Source organism: Ciconia boyciana, chromosome 4 (assembly GCF_034638445.1).
Source record: "Ciconia boyciana chromosome 4, ASM3463844v1, whole genome shotgun sequence".
Classification (NCBI taxonomy): domain Eukaryota; kingdom Metazoa; phylum Chordata; class Aves; order Ciconiiformes; family Ciconiidae; genus Ciconia; species Ciconia boyciana.
In genome coordinates this window covers 59,150,649-59,168,094 of record NC_132937.1, presented here as the reverse complement: position 1 = coordinate 59,168,094, position 17,446 = coordinate 59,150,649, and the positions used below count along the sequence as shown (strand labels likewise).

Sequence of the window (17,446 nt, the reverse complement as noted above, 5' to 3'; positions counted from 1 at the left end):
TTTTTTCCACAAAACAAAGTGGTACAACAAGGTTGGGTGTTTCTTTTGTCTTTCATGGTTGTTAACAAAATGTGTAAAATATGCATTCACAACTAAATCAGTTGGTAGTTTAGGAGTTCCACTCTAGCTGGGGAGCACGACATTATTAGTAAGGCAAAGTTCCAAGTGAGTGGGGAGTAAAGACCTGAAGAGGGAAATAACATGAGCTAGAGAAGGAACGTTATTTGTCAAAACATGTCCACTTGCTTAAAAAGACAGAGCACAAGGCTTACTAAGGAAAATGCAAATTTTGATTTAGGATTTTGTTCTTCTAAATACTTAAAATAGAAAAATGCATCTATGTCTGGGGTAAGAATCCACTTGAAAATGAAAAGTCAACACAGAGACAGTGTTTGTCCAAGGTGTTTCACCTTGTCTTGTTTCCGTTCTATTAGAGAAAAGGCTGAAAGAAAACTGGCAGTATGTTTTGGTTCACCAGAAACAGCCAAGTGGATGGCATAATTTCTATTATCTCAATCAGTTTGCAGGCAAATATACATGATAAGCAGTGTATGAGCAAACTAGTAGAACCAAAATTTGTCACAGATACTCCTAAGTGTGCTTATTTCATGAAAATTTCTTAGGTATTTTCTATTTCTATTTTCTGCAGAGATCTAATGACCCTTTCATTCATTAAAAAAATGAGAATTTCCTTCAATCTACAGAATATGCCATGTATTTTTATACTGCTGAACAGATTTCATAAAAACATAAGTGGGCTATTCCCAGCAGAACCTGTGTTTCTGCCAAGGATGGAGTCACAGTTATAAAAAACTACCCAGGCAGCAAATACAGAAAGGTTTGTGACTGGCACAGGTGAAAAAGGCCATCTAATATTTGGACTAGCCAACAGACTACAGATAAAATAGTTAAAGACACTGGGAGGTTTCCCTCACACTTTACACCCAGGAAGGCACTAACAGGTTTCTCAGCTACTGACCAGAGACCACCAGCAAGTCACTTTCTACTACATGGGTCCTGAGGACTTGCACATGATATGCACAGTAGGGTCAAGTCATAGGGGCTCTGATGAAATGGTGAAAAATGAAATGGTGAGAGCTTGTGTTCTTCATTGGACTTATGACCCTAACACCCATCTCAGCTTTGCCTTCATCTTTCCTTTTCTCTACTACAATTAATTCGACTGGTTCCTTCGTCAAAGAGCAACCAATCCTCCTCTCCATAATGTTCAGCTCACATCTCAGTCTTTCCTTCTAATTTATTCAGTGTGACGGTGTGCTTCCCCTGCCCCCGACCTTTATCTCCTGCAACCCTGCTTAGGTGATAACCACCAGCGGTGATTGTAATGGATGCATCTGGTCACGATGGCTGCATCAGCTCAAAGTGAATTCAGGAGACAGATAACAACACAATAGCCTAGGGCTATTGTGCAATGCGCCCACCGAAGAAATTAAAACCTGTGGTCGGCATGCAAATATGACTATGGGTCAATCATCTTATCCCCATAAAAAGGGAGCAGCCCAAGAGCCCTTTGAGCTCTCCTGCACGGCAGCGGGCTGCACACCAGGATCTCCCCTTGAGCAGGGACACCTCTCAAGGTTACTCCTCGAGGTTGAGAGATTCCTTGCCGCAACAGATCCTCGGTAAGTGACTAATAGCATGCTAAACTTTGAAATCTTAGCTAAGTGATATAAAGGATTGATTGTGCATATATAATCCTTTAGATATAAACCGTTGACCAAGTCTGGGACTAGGACTGGATCTAGCCGCACCTAGACTCCTCTCTGAGAAGGAGTTTAGAAAGCAAGCGGATCCTTCCGAACCTCATGACTCAAGGGGAGGGTCTCCCTGACAGTTTTGTCTGACCCTGTCCTCTATGCAGTAAATAATAAAGTGTGCCTCGCCATCGAATCTTGTTAAAACACTGTCGCATTGAACTTTGTTAACTCCCTATTCTGTATCAATAAACTATATTTTTACTTCTCTCTTACGAGTGAAGTGCACGCTCACTCCATCCGCGACATTCAGTCAGGCCTTGTAACCTTTCTTCATGTCTCTTCCCTTATCCCTTTTAATAGTTCCATATTACATTTTACGTGGAGTGTCTTACAGCTGCTGCAGCTCATCTTTCCATCTCTTAGTTGCTTATACATCTTTAAGGCACAGAGGCAGGTTTCAAGCAAAAAGGTCTTTCTCCTCTTCTCCACGCTTTGAATCAAGCATTCAGCTCAAATTTTTCATGACAGTTCTCTCACAGCAACAGCTCATAAAGAGGCACAAGAGTAGGAGTAATTTCTACTTCTATGTGGCTTAGCATTCTGACAAATCACAGATCTTCTGGGTGGACCCACTGATGACACATTTGAAGGGTCTTAGTACAAAAAAACTTGGTGCATAATAATAGGAGTTGTTACAGATCACCAGGAGGATGGAGGAGTCAGAAGAAGAGGATATATAGGAAAGAAATACCTGAAATTTAAAAAGTGACAGAGCTCAGAATACTCCCCGAAAACAAATCAAATCCCACACATCATTAATTTTTCAGTATTTGCACTTAAAAGCTCTTGTCTGTTATTTCACTGGTAAAGCTAGGAATGCCAAGAGCGTGCTTGACCATTCCCCTCAGAAGTCAGTGTCATACTTCTTTTACAGCCTGCCATACATCATGATATCTGCCAATGCAAAACAGCCCATCCTTTTACTGGTTCAGAGAGGAAATATCGATCAGATGAATGTACTTCTCAGCCAGATGTTTTGTCTGACTTTTTCAAACACTGTAGAAGCACTAGCCATTTTATCTTGCTATCGAGTGGCAGCCCCACACAGGCGAGATGGCCAGCTGAGTGCAGAGGCATGGAAAGCTGGGCTGCAACATGCCCTGCTCTCACTGGACTCCTGGGCAGTACATGCCTCAGATAAAACAGTTTGGATACACGGGATGCTGCTGGACTGCATTTAGCACAATGCTAGTGTTTCCACATGGGAACCAAGGCAGACTAACAGGGACCAGATGAAGGTCAGTACACTTATGAGGTAGCAATTCAAAAAGAATCGGGGTAGGGGGGTGGATTCCTCTCCCTGTGGATAACGATGTCCTTGAAAAACATCCATCTGATACTTTTACCAGCCTGATTGATGAATCTGGACCTGAGATTAATTATGCAAAAAGGTGGATATGGAAAAACTGTTATATCTGAGAAACAGTGAAGAAAGAAAAGCTGTTCTATTCAAGAACAAGAAGAGTATTGGTGGGGAAAAGACCACCTTCGATACTCAGAGCTAAGGACTTTCGTCACATCAGCTTCTTCTGCAGTCTCTAAAATTCATTCTGTTTTATTTGTCTTTGCAATTTATGTTTAATAAAACTAAAGATTGCTATCTCCACCTTTCTACAAATGAATAGTCCTATGTTAGTGTGCCCCATAGCCTAGCAATGAGCTTTCTGCAACTGGCACTTCAGGAGTGTGTATACAGACTTGACATTTTCCCAGCATTTTTTCAGATGTTCTTTCTTCATAATCTTTTCTATCTATTTATTTATACTTAATATATCTATTTAATATTTCTTGAACACATGTATGAGACTTCTGAACTCATTACTAGAGATCAAATAATTGTATCACACTACAATATCTAGAGTTAGGGGTTGTAAGATGGTGTTCTATTCAGAGTCTATGACTATAATGTCTTACTGGAGGGTAATAAGGCATGGATGGACAACTAATGGGGAGGGGGCTAAGGTTAAGAGCTCTGAAGTTTTACCCTGCAGCAGGTAGCAGACTGCTTGGAGATTGTCACTGGAATCAATGCATGCTACTTTCATTTTTGTTTTGGTGTTCAAATCCCTGAGCATTCGAAACTGTTGGATTGGAAAGTTTGTTGCAATCAAGGAATCAATTTCTCTGCACGTTTTATAAAGCTTTTCTCACCAGGACAGAGAAGCGCTCTATGGTAGATGGAGAACAGAGACAGGGTTGCATGTTACTGTTAGTAAGTGTGTGGAGTTGTCAGGTTTTGTATTTGAAAACAATGAAAATGCAATGCAATCAAAGCTTCTAAAGGGAAAAGCAAATAAAAATGAAACTGCTACTTCCATTTGGCAAGTAGTTATATAGCCAAAGTGAGTGGAATACACATACAAAACCACTCTTGTCTGAAAAGTAACATCAGAAGTTAAAGTCCATGTGCATATATGCAACTTGGTCCTCAGAAGTGCTGGCAGCTGACTTTAAGTGCTTCTCACACACTAAATTCTCCAAGCATAGACCTCCACAATGTTTTCATAAATTAATTGTATTAACCTGAGCTCTGTAAATAAAAGTCTGAATGAATATATGTTAAACAGATAGCAAAGTTCACAATAAAGTCATTTCTAAGAGTTTTTACCAGAAGTTAGAAAACAGTAAGAAGAATTATGCATTTTTTTAGGTTTCCATATCCCAAATGACTCTTTATCACTTGCACTGCATTTGGAAGCATTGGCAGCTGTTACATACATCATTCAGGAGAAGGGACTTAGAAAGTTATATTAGAATAATAGATGATCCTAATAGTTGCTGTACAGGCTTTAATCTGCCTTGCTCTATGAAGGCACCCACAACATTCCTTCCAGTTCCTCCTTAAGTTGCACTTGGTTGCGTATGTTGTGATATATTGTTTCTGTTTCCTGAGTGAGATTTCTTTGCCTAAGCATCTCAGATAGTTTGGTGTACCTTGACTGTAGCTGCCTCTTAAAAAGAGCACAGGCCCCTTGAGGACGCCTCAGATTCCAAAGGTCATCTAAAATCTGAACAGTCATTTAAAATTTAAAACCTGAATTATTTTTCTAAAAGGATTTGAATATTAGGTCGTGATCATTCCTACTGGACAAATTTGGTTGAACAGATATTTACAAGAAATTCCGAGGACGGTTCTGTCCAGATTCGTAGCAAATTGATTTAAAAATAAGAATGAGAGTAGTTTCAAAACTTTTATGTTGATGATCAGTTTTTGATATCTTTATTTTACACAAATTTAGCATGAATTAATGCAGGCAATCTTGAAGCTACTCATGTTCATTTGTAATTCTTCTAGTTAGAGGCAGCAAAAGGTGTTCCAAAAGAAATATTAGCCATGAAGATTATTCAGCTTGAGACAAGCAGCCAACCTAGAGACTATGGAAATAACAGGTTTGTGACCAAAAAAAATGTTGAAACAACAAGTCATTTTATATATCTTTCTATATCTTGAACCTGCTATTTTCTCACTTTATATGTCATTCATAAATCACAGGATTAATCAGGCTGAGTTATGTCATCATTCCACACTTTTACTTCTCTAAATATCAATTTCAAAATAAGCTAAATGATAACCTTTTTTCTGCTGCTAATAAGTTTTTCTTTTTAAACCTAAAAAAACTACAAGTTTTTTCAGAGTTGCTAATTGGTATAGCATTATTGGGTAAACCAAAAATCAGAACTAATCATTGGTCTTTGTAAAGGAAAGTAATTAATATTAAATCTAAAACTCCTATATTGCTTCTTTCCTCTGCCTATTCTTTTGTCTCAATTGTAACATGTGTCAAAATTCATGCAAAAAAAAAAATTATTTTGATTTGACTTGTTGAGTTTGCAACAATTTATGCTAATATTATGACATTACCATATTTTTATATATAATTATTTGTATTTATCTTAATTCAATTCTATCCCAGATATATTCAGTTATACATTGTTGGGTTTGTTCTTTTCTGTTTAGTTATTTCCCTCATCCATCACTGCACATAACAAAGATAATTTCATAGAATTTTTCTTGATGACACCTAAGGTCACATTACTGAGCTGTTGCAGTTAATTTAGAACAGAAATGAGCAGGAAGAGGGTTTTTTTCTCATTTTCTTCTAATTCACTTGGTACCTCACATTTCTCGGCAGAGAGGTCCTTTACTGCAGTGCTCCCATTCACTGAAATTGTGCTGCTATCTGTTTCTAGTGATAGTCTTACTGGTGTGCCCTCATCCTATGATCCTGCTCACAATAGCACCCAAATTGGCGAATTGATCGACACAGGTGGCAACATGCCCATATATCACCCTCATACGCAGTTGCCATCAGCATGGGTGTACACCCAGACCCAGGAGATCAGAAGCATTTCCAGACTCACCAAGTAAAATGTAATCTCTCAAGACTTATTGAGTAACCATTTTCTTCTGTTGGGTCTTGTTCAAATACCTAATTGCCCACGAGCCTCAAAGGTCAGCATTATGCGTATGACTCCTTCTTCTCAATTACACTGATAACTACACTTTAAAGAGATCTAGACTTCTTTTTATATGGAGGAACCAAGTATCCCTAGCCTGCAATCCTAAAACTTATGTATGCAGAAAAAACTTTTAAACAGTACTCTGCAGCAGAGTAGTAAGTCTGTTGTAATTTAAAATCAAATAAAAATAAATCTTTATAACTTGTGTCTAATGTATTTGTCTCTGTGACTTTGTCTCCCAACAAAGAATATCACTCTTGTGCCGATGTATTAGGACTGCAATAGACTGCAGTGTTACAGCCTTTGCTTGACCACAAAGAAGAAGTAAGGTAAAACAATTTGCACAGAGGCAGTGAGAGACTGGAAGGTCTCACCTCTTTCCTTACTACCCATGGATCACTACCCTTTCTTAATACATGGCACAGCTTTTAGAATTGCCTTGGCTGTGCTGAGCTCTTTTTCCCACGTGTTCAGATGTAATAAACACTGACACATTTTGAAAGTTATATTTAAACAAAATTCTAATTACATTTCAACCTGAGATCTGGGCATGTTTTACATAACTGGGGTCTTACGGATCAGTTTATGTGGCAAACAAAGCAGGAGTAAAATGCAGCATTTCTGATCTGACTGGTTTTACATCTCTTTTGCACTCGTTTTGGACAAACAAAAGTCACCAGACAAGAGCAATCCCCCTGAGTCCAGCAGGGTATTTAAGAATGTTTAATCTTCTTAGAGCTTTTTTTTAAAGACATAGCACTGAAACAACAAGCAAGTCCTTATGGGCCAAGTCAATCAGAGCAAAGAGAGCAATGTTCCAGCAGTGTGAAAGCATTCCCACGGGACCCAGAGACAACCTGTATCAGCAGGCTGCAGTAAGTCTGGGGGGCGTGTGTGTGTGTTTATTAAGAGATTCATACTGTGTTGTGTAGGTGTCCTATACTTGTCTGACAGGTTTTCAGAGAGTTCTGTTTTCTTCTACGGACATAATAGCACTGCGTTTATTTGTTTGAGGCAGGACATGTGGGAGAAGAAGCTAAAACATATATATACCATGGAGAAGAAAATAAGAATACGCAAACATATGGAATGTCTGGAATACAGGATACAAACCCCATAGGCCCTAGAGAGCACACATTTTTCCTCACAATAAATGGTAACCAGCTGAATCTACTCTTTTATGCCATTAGAGCATTTGAGCTTCTATAGTCAGAAAACTGCTGGAAACTGAAGAGACATAGACTAAACTGCTACAAAGTAATAATGAAATATTTTCATATGGATATCTTTTATGCTTGGGAAAAAAAACAGAAAACACTTCTGTAGTATATACATGTTTCCTTCTGACTGTAACCCTCCCACAAACTCTCTTCTGTGATTCAGGCTATGTGTTAGAAATTAATTTTTTACTGTTCGCATGAGAATCTGTGCATTGCACCCATCTCAGTAACTGTTGCTTCCATAGCAATTTATCTTGTCGAAAGAGGGGAAAAGGTTTCTTATATGGAAACAGCAAAGCATACACAACAATATAAACACCACATATCAGCAGTAAAGTATGCAAAGCTTGAGGCTGTGACAGATACACTTGATCCCTAGCTGCGCTTTGTTCAGGCTGACTAAGGAGCAACAGGCCTCATGGCCTGTGGTGAACCTGCGAGCTGGAAAGCTCCTGGCTTACGTACAAAGGAGTGAAGGTGGCTCAGAAAAATATTTCAAAAGGTGGTTTGAAATGCAAAAATGCAAGATAACCAAAGTACAGAAAAAGATAGCAGAGCTAAAACAAAGACATCTATCTTGTCTGTACTATTGACTAGCAGTCAACTACTTCACTCTATAAATATTACCATCGGGATGAGCCCAGTTTGAGCTCTCCCTGAGTTGCAGCTGGACTGTACACCAGGTGACTCTCCCCTTGAGCAGGGACAGCTCTCAAGGTCTGAGATCCCCTACCTGAGACTGAGAGATCCTTCCTTCCCCAAGATGGAGATACCCCTTACTGGAGACAGATCCTTGGTAAGTGACTGATAGCATGCTGAATAGTAATGAAATATTGCTAATCCATGCAGCTACTCAATATTAGTTATTATAAACTTTATATAGATAATTCCATTAGACATAAACAGTTGTCCAAGTCTGAGACTAAGATTGGACCTAGTTGCACCTAGGCTCCATAAGGAGTTTAGAAAGCAAAGGGGTCCACTCTGAACCTCATGAGTCAATGGGAGAGTCTTCCTTACACTCTGTATTTCTTCCATCAGACATAAACTATTGTCCAAGCCTGAGACTAAGACTGGACCTAGCCACACCTAGGCTCCATAAGGAGTTTAGAAAGCAAGGGGGTCCACTCTGAGCCTTGTGACTCAACAGGAGGGTCTTCCTTACCCTTTGCATCTCTGATCTCTGTGTGAATCATTCTAACTCAATTCTAACTCAATTTTCCTTTATATGTTTCTTCCATGCAGTAATTATAAGGTGAACCTTGCTATCAAACTTATTGAACCTTGGTAAACCACGGTTAAACTTTGTTAAATTCCATCGAATTTATTGAACTCTGTCAAATTATTATTTTACCTCAATAAAACTTATTGCTGCTTCTTTCTTTTGAATGAGGTGCATTCCACTCATCCGCGACAAAATGGCATAGTCGACAGGATGGCAAGTAATATCACCAGTTATTTATGGAGGCATGGAATAAACCTGAGTCCCAGCTTCTCAAAAGAATGGGCTCATGACAATTGGCATGATTGGGAAGCAGTGGAAGAACACTTAAAACTGGCTGGGAGCATATAAAGGATGTAAAAAGGAAAGGAATTATTTACAAAATGCTAAGTACCTGTTTAGAAGCTGCTGATCAGGATAGGAAGAATAACAATAAAAAAGAGCAGGACCTAAAAGAAGAAACAGAAAGCAGAAAGGCAGCTGAACTAACACCATCTTTGAAAACTGAGCAGCTGCAGAAACTGTTACAGGAAGAAAAGAAGAAAAAACAAAAGTTGGAAGAAAAGGTCGAAATTATGCTTATATGGGCTCCCCACCCCCCTGACATTATACAGATTAGGAAATTAATTGTATTCCCTGGAAAACAGGATGGGAACATAGCGGGTGACCCCGACGATAACGAACCAGGGGAGGATGATTCTTTGTTTCCCTCAAATCCCCCTGAATATGAAACCAGACCCATCAGTAAAACAGAACAGTCTGAAGGAAGAGCCATCAGTAAAACAGAACAGTCTGAAGGGTCTCGGGGTGGTGTTCTGCAATATACTCCCTGGAATTACTCCCTGGATCCATTACAATTGGCAAATTTACAAGAAAAATATGGCAGAAAGCCAGGTGAAACTGAAACAGAGTAGTTGTGGCGAGTCTGCCTAAGTGGCGGCGACTGAATACTGCTGAGTGGAGATGAAGCAAACAGCTTTTGGGGTCCAGGAGTTCTCTTAAATTTAGGACCCCACCTGGCAAATGGACCCCATTCTATCACCAGCAGGGTAGCTTATTGGGCTGGGGGAACAGGTGCCATGGAGCGAGGTGAACCCTCCATAATCCCCATAAGATCTCTTAACAAGCTCTCTACAGCCATCACAAAAGCTGCCTGCATACAAGCCATACATAAATGAGAATCCAATGATATCCCAATAGCTGCTACGATTGATTATGCAATGCTAAAACCACTACTTAAAGGAGTCCCGGCAGTTCTTAAACCCTACTTAATTGCAAAGCATGATGAAATTAAAAGAGACACAGAACGCAATGAGGGATTAGGTGATAATGACCCCCACAACCAACTCCCTACCTGGGCAGAATTAATGCACAACATTGTAAACCATGCCCATGAAATGGGGTGGGATGATCCATTAGCCAAAAAGTCAGACCCAAGATCCCGAGTAGGAGATCATTGAGTGCAACTAGTAAAACAAACACCCCCACAGGGAACAGGAACTAAACCAAGGGAAAATATGCCTAAAGACCCATGAGCGGAGTCTCGGGAGTGGAGAAATGAACTGTGGAGGAAAGCGTTGGCACTAGGCATTCCCAAAGCCATGATTCAGGGACAGCCCACTGGCATTATCCTGAGTCTAATTCAAGCGTTCCAGAAACGCGATGATGGCAAAAGGAGAGCACATACTCCAAACACTCCGGTGCCATTGCCAGATCCAAGAAAGAGAGATAACCCTTTCCTCCCGCTTAGGGATGGATTGCAAAGCATGAGGCCAAAATCAAGTAATGCCAGGACGGCAACTGGGCCTGCCTGCCTGCAAGTGGAATCTTATCAATGGATAAACAATAATGGCCCATATATTTTGATTCCAGTTGGTCCTCAATGACAATTGGTAAAATTCCTAATAGATACAGAGGCACAAATTTCAATATTAACACAACAGGATGCCAAGATGCTGGGTGTACAACCAAGACAGCAAAGAGTTAAAATTACCAAAGTGACTGGAGCAAGTGCTATATGCCAAACTGCAAAAGTTAATTTTTGGCTCCCAGGTGAGAAGTGCACGTCATTTACTGACTTTGCAGTTAAAGATCACAATGAAAATATTTTGGGTTTCTATGTTTTGAACGGCCGAACCTGGCATTTGCCGGGTGGCAACGTGTGGTCCTTCAGTTTAAATGTTGACCCTAACCCTGATAGAAATCAGGAGGCTATAGTGTGTGTACTCCACACAGCCCCTGCAATCCCTGATTCAAAGATTACTAATGTACCACAATACCTGATTTCTGCTGTGCCATAAAACAGAATTTCTGAGGTAATAGCAGACTTGGAAAAACAGCACAATATTTCCAGAATCAACTCCCCGTTCAATTCACTAATCTGGCCAGTTTGAACACCGGACAGGAGATGGTGTCTAACAGTTGATTATCAGTGCTTAAATGCCAACACAGCCCTGCTAACAGCTGCAGTACCCACTATTGCAACTTTAACAGCCACACTACAAGCAGCCGCGCACCCATGGATGGCAGTGCTAGATGTGAAAGTTATGTTGTTTATGGTCCCCTTACAGGATGAAGATAAAGAGAAACTTGCTTTTACCTGGGAGAGGATACAATACACATTTAACAGGTTCCCACAGAGATATAAACATTCACCCACAATTGCTCATGCTGCACTTGCTGAACTTTTACAGACAGTCTCAATCCCTCAAGATGCGAAACTGTACCAATATATAGATGATATTCTAATCGGAGGAACTTCCCCTGAAAAGGTGGGGGAAGTGGCAGCAGCAGTGTGGCAAGCACTACATAAAGCAGAAGCTGAGATCCCACCCGAGAAATGTCAGGGACCAAGCAGAGAAGTAAAGTTTTTAGGTTCTTGGTGGATAGCAGGCAGTGCAGTGATTCCTCCAGATACCTTAAGAAAAATGGAACAGCTGCAAATGCCCCAATAAGAGTTACAGCAGTTAATGGGAACTTTAGGATATTGGAGAAAGCATGTACTTGGATTGTCTATCATTGCTCATCCATTATATTCACTCTTACGGAAGGGCAAACCCTGGGAGTGGAAATTAGAACATAAGGAGGCGATAAAAACTCTGATTGAAGAATTAAAAACATATCAATCCTTGGGACCAGTATACCCTCACGACCCTATTATAGCTGAATGGGGTTACTTACTGTAACCTATTCCAAACCGGCCCTGACAGACCAAAGAGACCTTTATTATTCAACTTGACTGCATTTAAAGCAACAGAACAGAGATACTCCAAATGGGAAAAGGGACTTTTGTCTTTAGTCCAAGCAGTGAAACAAGTTGAGAAAATACACCAGGGACAACCTGTTCAAACCAGAGGACCATTTAATTTGCTAGCAGCAATCCTAAAGGGGACTACTCCCCCAGAAGGATTTGCACAAAAACCTATGGTCAGAAAATGGTATGCCTACTTGACAGGAATTGCAGAGGAAATAAAATTAACCAAAGGACATACTAAAGTTTCCAAATTACAGATGCCTATAAATGCAGATCCATTAGTGTTACAATAACCTTTTAAACCCTTACCAATTTTAAATGCACCTCCCCTCACCGAGGGAACACCAATAGAAGATGTTTGGTTCACTGATGCCTCAGTAAAAAGTATAAACAGTAAATGGCAATATAAGGCTGCTGCATTAAACATTACTACTGGCAAAAAAAATAATAAAAGGTGAAGGCAGTGCACCAGTAGGAGAATTAAGAGCAGTTGTTTTAGCAGCACAGAATGGAGTAAAAATCATATATGTAGACTCCTATGCTGTGTGAGCTGGCACCACACAATGGCTCTGTCAATGGGAATCCCTGAACTGGGAAGTAAACAGATCTCCAGTTTGGAGAACTCAGGATTGGCAACTATTAATAAATATAGCCAGAAAAACGCCATTCAAGATGGGATAGGTGAAAGCTAACACCAAGGACAATAAACCAGCCACAAAATGGAACCAAAAGGTGGATGAATTGACTAAAACCAGGAAAACAAAAATAGGGAACTCCTTAAAATCTGAGTGGTATCAGTTGGGAGAATGGCTACATCAAAAATTAGGTCACACAGGTAAAGAAGTGCTTTACTTTGCTGCACAGAGCAAGGGTTAACCCCAAAAGAAGAAAACTTGTGAAGTTATTCTCACAGGATGTCCTCAATGTAGATTAAAATTACAGACACATCACCCTGCTAAAGCACCACCCCTACATATCAGTCAAGGAAAAACTTTGTGATCTACATGGCAAATTTATTATATCAGAGGACTCAAACCCTCTGTGGGATATCAATATATCCTCACAGGAGTGGAAGTAGTCTCTGGCTTGCTTATGGAAACTAAGTGCTACAAAGCTGGCAGATGAAATACAGAATGAGGGCTATCATTTTGGTTCTCAAGTCTACCTACTCCTGATGTGATCCAAAGTGATAATGGTTCGCACTTCTCATGCAAGGAAGTGCAAGAATGGGCAAAACAAGAAGAAATTCAAAGGGTATTCCACACCCTATATCCTCAATCAAATGGGATGGTGGAAAGAACTAATGGCTTATTGAAAAACGAGTGTCCCAGTCCCAGTGGGACACTTGACTTTTCCAAAGTACTTCACCAATGGACTAATCAGTATGGGCCCACTGGGAGCCCTGTGACCTGAGCATTCTTTGCAGAACCTGAGCTTGATGCTCCACCTTCTGATGAAAGAAAACATCCGATAGCATTACAGCTAGCACAAACTGTCAAGATAAATTTACCACAAATTGGAACTGTACCTATGACTCTAACTAAACCTCATGGCCCACTTGGCTGGGAAGCTACTGATAGCAGTGGTGAAGATATAGAATTAGTGCATGGTGGATTTTTCCTTCTTTCTAATGGGGTAACCTGTCTGGAAAACTGCACCAAGACCAGGCTATTTTAGCCTTTCGTCTTACAGCCTCCTCCAAGACGAAAGTAAGATACATCATCCTACTGCTGTTGAAGATTTCGATAATACTTGCTTCCCCATGAACACCCACCTGTCTCAACTTAATTGTCAATCAAGAAATCAGCCATGATTGTGTCAATACAGATAAGCCACCCATCTTGTTACTAACAGACAATAATATAAACGTGACTTGTAAAACATGACCACCTGTTAATAAGGGAGATACATATCTTATGATTATTCACAATAACTCTTACACACCATATAGAAAATGCTGTAACATAAGTCATTGCTCAACACATGACATAGTGACGGGACATAATGAAGTATCATGCAGATAGAAGACTCTAAAGGGACACAACATAAAACTAGGAACAATCTCTCTCAATCACTAAACCTAGCACAGCAATGTCAGTGCCTGCTTTGAATACTTCCCTAGTTTTACTAAGGAGTCTTACTAAAGATGCTGCACTCAAACCTAACACTCCACAGGATGGCAAAAGGAAATGCTGTTTTCATGTTACTATTTCAAATCCTAACAATGACCAGTGGCCATGGTCTCAAGCTTGTGTTAAGTATACCAGGACTGTGGGAACACTCCCTAGTAAGGGAGATTTAAATCTTTCCACCATGGTCATGCATGCAACTGAAGTATATTTAGAAAATGAATAGAGCTGAGATAAGAATTAAACTGATGTTAATAAAGTTTCCCAGCTTCGGGGAACAGCATGGAAAGAAATTAAAATAGGATGCCAGATGACCAACGAGTCTACCTATGGGAAAGCAACTGAGATTTCTGTACACAACATTACATCAAACACCACAGATACAAAACGTTGTGCCTCTGAAAAATTAGACTGTTGGTACAATTTTACCTTAGTACAACCTGGTTTTGTAATCTGTCTCTGGGCTCGCAGGGACGTGGGACTATCATTTAAATTTAAAATAGACATTACTGAGCCTAGTACAACAACATCTGCCAATCCTCACTCAACATCCGCCTCAATTGTAAAAGATAAGGAAAATCCATCCCCACAAATTTCTGAAATTGGACCTTACGCTATTAAATACACAGGCCAACAGTGAATGTTGTTTAATCTATCGTGGTCCCTCAAACGAGTGGAACTATCAGTGCAGATCAATATCTCTGCAATTAAACCTACTTGCTCACCATTCTTAAGTATGTCCTATGCAAGATGGTTAGCATGGTTGCATGGACAAACCTTCACTTCTCCAACACCATCAAGAAAAGATGTAACTGGTATCTTAGGAACAGGATTAGGAGTATTAAATAGCATGGACGCTGAAGTTTTAGCAAATAAAATAAGCTCAGCAACAAGTTATTTACACACATTAGAACACCCTTTGCAATCTTCTCTATCAGCATTGGAAACTAACCAATGGCTCTTATCTGATATCCCCAGTGGGAAAGAATTAATGAAAAGGACCACCAACTAATTGTGAACACACTAGGCACAGCCCAAATTAATGTCTCCCTTGCTCTTAGTTGTATTCAAGCTCAAATGTGGGTACAATCTACTGTGGCAGCAATTGTAAGAGAAGGTGAAGAGGACACCTTACCCACTGAAATTTGGAAGGTAATCTGGGATAACACAGCTGAATTTGAAAGGGAATTCCAATCTTGGTGGCGTCTAGTCAATTCTACCTATGACCCTACTGGAAGTAAAGCCACAGCTTTTATTCTAACAATACACAATGCTTAGGTATATACCAGATATCCAATCATTGTGCTGGGGTTAAATCACAATGGAACAGTACTTTTTCCAATGGAATACAGAGTATGGGCCGAAAAAAATGGAAACAAATGGCAGACTGTTGATGTCGATACATGTGTTGTGCAAGAATAACAAGGATTTATTTGTGAAAGCAATACCATTAAAGCCCAAGTCATTTGTCTTGACAATGAACAAAGCATTTGCCTTGACACTGAACAAAACATTTGCCATTTTGAGATATATCCTGATGAAACCTCTGAAACTGTATTTGCGTATATTGGAAATGGATGTGTTCATATGAGAACCCTCTGTGATTTTATATTTGGAGGCAGTATCACTGTAGATATAAACAATCATTCAAATATCTGTATCTGTAATTTTTCTGAAATTATGGGATGCGACTTTTACTATTCAGCTCCTGTCACATCTCATCAATTATTACAATCCAACTGTACATCGTATCACAATTTATTACCTACCTCCATTGGAATGAATCTTACACTGGTAGGAAAGCTATTACAGCATGATGATCTCTACCAACTGCTGAAACAAGTTCAAGAAAATGGACAAAGAACCCTGATTACCATTCATCACTATGCAAAGAAATACACTATGTTCTGGAAAGAGTGAAAAAGGATGGAGAACATCATTGGTAGGATACCTTGTTCGGATAGTCACCGACAGCAACAAGAACTTTGAATCTAATGCTTCATCCAGTTGTGATTTTGTTACCTCTAACAGTATTGTGCTTACTACTTATAATCATTCTGTGTGTAAAGGTTTGGTAGGTACCGAAGCAAATACTCCATGTTCATCATGTGAAATCACCCAATAATGTACAAAAATAATATGCAATTGATAGCAATATTTTACACTAAAGGCTGTTTGCTTACTGTGGATCTGCAAGCATGCCAACATGGTATATCAAATGTCTATAGCATAGAGGCAAGAGGTGACTGTACCACCACTCTATGACATGAAGTTGACTGTAGTCATAGGGTGGAGTGTGATGGATACACTTGACCCCTAGCCATACTTTGGTTCAGGCTGACTAAGGAGCAACAGGCCTCATGCCGTGTGGTGAAACTGTGAGCTGGAAAGCTCCTGGCTTACGTACAAAGGAGTGAAGGTGGCTCAGAAAGGTGGTTTTGAAGCCCAAAAATGCAAGATAACCAAAGTACAGAAAAAGATAGCAAAGCTAAAACAAAGACATCTATCTTGTCTGTACTATTGACTAGCAGTCAACTACTTCACTCTATAAATATTACCATCAGGATGAGCCCAGTTTGAGCTCTCCCTGAGTTGCAGCTGGACTGTACACCAGGTGATTCTTCCCTTAAGCAGGGACAGCTCTCAAGGTCTGAGATCCCTTAGCTGAGACTGAGGGATCCTTCCTTCCCCAAGATGGAGATATCCCTTACTGGAGACAGATCCTCGGTAAGTGACTGATAGCATGCTGAATTAATACTAATAAAATATTATTAATTTATGCAGCTACTCAATATTAATTATTATAAACTTTATATAGATAATTCCATTAGACATAAACCATTGTCCAAGTCTGAGACTAAGATCCTGTTACTTAACCCTTTTCACTAGTTCCATTCTGCATGTGAACTCAGAAATAAACACATATTATGGCTTTCAAACTAATTTACACTGACTGATCCAAGCAAGAGGTCAAACTATACTAAAAGTAATGAGCAGTTAGCACACACCTCCCAGTTAGATGGTTCTACAAGTGTATTCCAGTGCTTTCCAGGCGCAACTGAAACAAGTTTTACAATAAAATGACAAAATGGCGAAAGTTTTTCCAAGGGTTCCTCTCACCAAAAAGAAAAATCAGAACAGCCTGTCTATTGGAGCCATCATAAACATATCTGATAAACATATGTGGAGCAAAAATATGTAACTTCCAGTCTTCATAAAGTCTTCTGCCATAGTCTTCTTCACTCAGATGTCTCCTGAGAAATGGATCCTGCCATTAGAGCAGTAGTAGACAGTAAATGTTTGCTAGCAGTCAGAGCAAGATTTTCCTGGGACTTCTGATTATTATGTTAAAAGGCATGGTTCCATCCTTACCCTGTTCTGCC

General features: G+C 39.8%; 1 pseudogene; it reads left to right on the top strand.

Moving 5' to 3' along the window:
- The first annotated feature begins 14,373 nt into the window (after window positions 1-14,373).
- LOC140651460 (uncharacterized) lies at window positions 14,374-16,141 on the top strand (annotated as a pseudogene).
- The last annotated feature ends 1,305 nt before the right edge of the window (window positions 16,142-17,446 follow it).